Source organism: Arachis stenosperma, chromosome 9 (assembly GCF_014773155.1).
Source record: "Arachis stenosperma cultivar V10309 chromosome 9, arast.V10309.gnm1.PFL2, whole genome shotgun sequence".
NCBI classification, from domain to species: domain Eukaryota; kingdom Viridiplantae; phylum Streptophyta; class Magnoliopsida; order Fabales; family Fabaceae; genus Arachis; species Arachis stenosperma.
The window spans coordinates 120,661,298-120,665,933 of NC_080385.1; positions in this window are offsets into that span (position 1 = coordinate 120,661,298).

The following is a 4,636-nucleotide window of genomic DNA, read 5'->3' on the forward strand; positions in this document are numbered from 1 at the left end:
AACGCCGAAGTGGTGCACGTTCTGGGTGTTCAACGCCCATGTGTAGCATGTTTCTGGCGTTGAACGCCAGTTCCATGCTTGTTACTGGCCTTTAGCGCCAGCTTTCCTCATGGCACATTCCTGGCATTTGAACGACGGGATGTTGCTTGTTTCTGGCGTTCAACGCCAGATCCATGCTGTGTTCTGGCGTTGAACGCCAGCCAGATGCTCCTTACTGGCGTTTAAACGCCAGTAAGTCCTTCCTCCAGGGTGTGATTTTTCTTCTGCTATTTTTGATTCTGTTTTTAATTTTAATATTTTTTTCGTGACTCTACATGATTATGAACCTAATAAAACATAAAAGAACAATGAAAATAAAATAAAATTAGATAAATAAAAATTGGGTTACCTCCCAACAAGCGCTCTTTTAATGTCAATAGCTTGACAGCGGGCTCTCATGGAGCCTCACAGGTGATCAGGTCAATGTTGTGGACTCTCAACACCAAACTTAGAGTTTGGATATGGGGGTTCAACACCAAACTTAGAGTTTGGTTATGGCCTCCCAACACCAAACTTAGAGTTTGATTGTGGGGGCTCTGTTTGACTCTGTATTGAGAGAAGCTCTGCATGCTTACTCTCCCTTGTTACAGAAGGATAGCCGTGTGCCTTAAACACAAGGTAGTCCCTATTCAATTGAAGGACTAATTCTCCTCTGTTAACATCTATCACAGCTTCTGCTGTGGCTAAGAAAGGTCTTCCAAGGATGATGCATTCATCCTCCTCCTTCCTAGTGTCTAAGATTATAAAATCAGCAGGAATGTAAAGGCCTTTAACCTTTACCAACACGTCCTCTACTGATCCATAAGCTTGTCTTACTGACTTGTCTGCCAATTGTAATGAGAATAAGGCAGGCTATACCTCAATGATCCCCAGCTTCTCCATTACACAGAGTGGCATAAGATTTATGGCTGACCCTAGGTCACACAAAGCTTTTTCAAAGGTCATGGTGCCTATGATACAGGGTATTAAGAATTTCCCAAGATCTTGTTTCTTTTGAGGTAGAGTTTGCTGAACCCATGTATCAAGTTCACTAATGAGCAAGGGAGGTTCACCTTTCCAAGTCTCATTACCAAATAACTTGGCATTCAGCTTCATGATGGCTCCTAGATATTGAGCAACTTGCTCTCCAGTTACATCTTCATCCTCTTCAGAGGAAGAATAGTCTTCAGAGCTCATGAATGGCAGAAGGAGATTTAGTGGAATCTCTATGATCTCTATATGAGCCTCAGATTCCTTTAGGTCTTCAATAGAAAACTCCTTCTTGTTTGAGAGACGTCCCAGGAGGTCTTCCTCACTAGGATTTTCGTCCTTCTCCTCCCTTGTGCAATCGGCCATATTGATTACATCAACACTACAAGAAAAACACACATTCAGGTACACTTGAAAACTGTAGCCAAAAGTGAAAAAAAATGATGCCTTAGGCTACGGCTACGCTTTTTGGGCTACGGCTACGTTTTTTGGGGTGATTCCTATTCGGCCGTTGCCTATTCTCAAAAGCTACGCTTTTCTGCACCAAGGGCTACGCTTTTGGCATTTGGGAATAGGCTATGCTTTTCAAGTGATGCTGTGCAGGACTAAAGGCTACGCTTTTCAGCTTCCATTTTTACTAGAATAGGCTACGCTTTTCAACACTATTGCATCACCTGTCAAGCGTAGCCACATTATATTCCATGGCTACTTTTTATAAGTGTAGCCTTAGGTCCCTTATTATTATTTTTTATTTTATATATATATATATATATATATATATATAATAATTCTACATTTTTAATTAAATGAGTTAAATATTATAAAATAAAAATAAATACATAATTATACTAAATAATTTTTTTAAATAATAAAAATTATCTGTAACCAAAATATATTTATAATAACGATCCAAAAGTACTAGAATAATGTTAATTTTAAATATTCATACATCTCATATTAAAATAAACATAGCCATATCAAAATAACTATGATATCACTTAGAATTTACTACTAATACTCTATAAAAAACTAAAATATTATATCCTACATAAGTATCTTCTAATAAAAGTCATTAGTCAACTATACATGTATCCATTCCCACACTACTCTATCTTAGCCAATAAACCACAATAATAATCAACTTAATCTTCATTATCATCATCCTCAATATTATCCTGCATAATTATATAGCAAAATAATTAGAAAAATATTTATAATGACATTCGCGATTATAAAAATTAAAAAACCAGACTCAAAACTATCAATGACTGATATCATTAATCCTTTCTGTACCGTGTACAAGTTTCACCAATGCATAGTAGTGTTCCACAAATCTAAAATTAGAATTCAAAGATCAAAAAAGCATAAGCTATAAACCATAAGATAAAGAGCTATAATTTAAAAAATCATTACACTAGCAGCTAGACAAAAATCCCCTACCTCCCACCACAATGCCAAAATTAGAACTGTTGCCACAAAGTTTTCCTATTCTTTTCACATTTGAAAAGTTGAACTCTCCTACACAAGCCAATCTTGAATTATTACTCCTCCAACTACTACTACTACATGCAGCAGCAACATATAGAACATGATTAGGACTAGCACCTAAAAACTTAAATTTTAATATATTATTATCATGTTATACATACTATATCTGCTGTTGTAACATTTTTTTAAATTAAAACTAATAACTTTAATTTAAAAATACTAATACTATAAGTCTATAACCATAGCTAGTATTATTTGCTTTTTATCGGCAGATGAATAAAAAAATAGGAAAAAATTCATATATACCAAATCATCCTATGTTTCTAGTTCATGGTGAAAAGAAAAGAACCAAAAATAGCAATATAACTTTTAGCCATATTTCAGCATGCATATTTCTTACCATAACAAAACAGATCAGCCAACATTCAAAAACAAAAACAAGGATCCAATAGTAGAAATCTCAAAAGCAAATTAGATTCTACATCTACTACTAAAAATTAGATATAGTATACAAAATTAGATTCTACATCTACTATTAAACCACAACCAACAGAGTACTCATGGAATTTTTGATACCTCATCGAAGAAGGCAAAAGCTTGTTCCTTAGATAGAAACAGGGCAGATCAATTAAATAAGTGCAGTATCTGAAATAAACAAATGCAGATCAATTATTTCATCTAACATTGCAGCTCTATCCGTCTAATCAAGAGAAAAAGCACAATAATATTAAAAATGTTGGAACAATTCAGTGTTATTCTCTTTTTAATGAAACAGAGGGCAACCATGCAAACAGAGCAAAACTGCCGTCAAAGAAATTATTAAAAGAAATATCCCCTGAAACCAGTAGATTAATTTCAAGCTTCAAGAAGTATAAAAAATTTAATACACATCAAATCAAAATATGTGGGCATGGTATCCCTCTTTTTATCCTTGTCAAAGCATGTTTTTGTTATTTATGCTCAAAGAAACAATTGCATGAAAAGTAGATCAGGAGATTTAATCTATATGTGGAGTTGTAGACAAGCACAATCTTAAACTGATTTGACAACTCAATAGGTCCAGAGGCAGATGCCATATTCTAAATCCAAAGAACACATTTAGTCATTTATATGAAAATAATTTTCAAGATGCCAATTTGCTACATAAATTACATTATATATATCTGCAAATATCATATATACTGGAACAATATATTGACAGGGAAAAGACCAGAAGACTAAAACGAATACAGATCCTCCATATTTCTATGAAAATGGCTACTTCCTTCTATTGTATTTTCTATCAAATCTTCCAATTGAAAGACAAAAAATTGGAGGAAAAGTAAAAGATATTGTTTCTTAAGCCATATTTAGAAAAGCAAACCAACCCCTTGATATAAGTAATAACATCTGTTTTAGTATTTATATTGTAAAAAGAAAGATAAGACCTATGATAGGCAATAGTGTTAGTGGAGATCTGATGAGCTAAAGAAGTAGTGAATGAACGATATCTACAATGCGGATAGAATGGCCAAATGCACATAGAACATCTTAAATAACACTGAATACAATTTTATTGCTCACATCTTAGATCATGAATGACATAGAACAAATGGCTTGACTTTTTTCTTGCAAATTTTATCTTTTTTATTTTTTTTAATTTCTCTACTACCAAAAATGTGGAGATTAATTGTATTTTGAGTATGAAAAATGTAGTAAAATTATCCCTTCTTGAGATTGGTAACCATTTTCAAATCTCAACCTGTACTTGGTGGTAATTTAATGTATCTAATGCATGGACGGTGCCTAATCAGAAAAAAGGTATATGATTATAAATAATTAAATATGACCCACAGGCCACAGATATAAATGGTGCTCATTTTCCCTTAACTTGAAGCAGCACACAGTTACAGCCTTAAAACTCAAAAGCCACTTTGTTTTTTATCAAGTTTTATGTTAAAAAGCTATATTCACATGGAAACATAAGACAATCATAAGGCACATGCATAAAAATCAGTTACTGAAAATAATTTAGTTAAGATTGAGAAGAGCAGGGACAAAACTGGGTTAAGCCTCTAGTTTAACCACTTTTCTGTGTTCCAAGAAACTAAAACACTAAAGTCTAAACCTGCTAACACAAACAAACCCAGGGGCCACATTT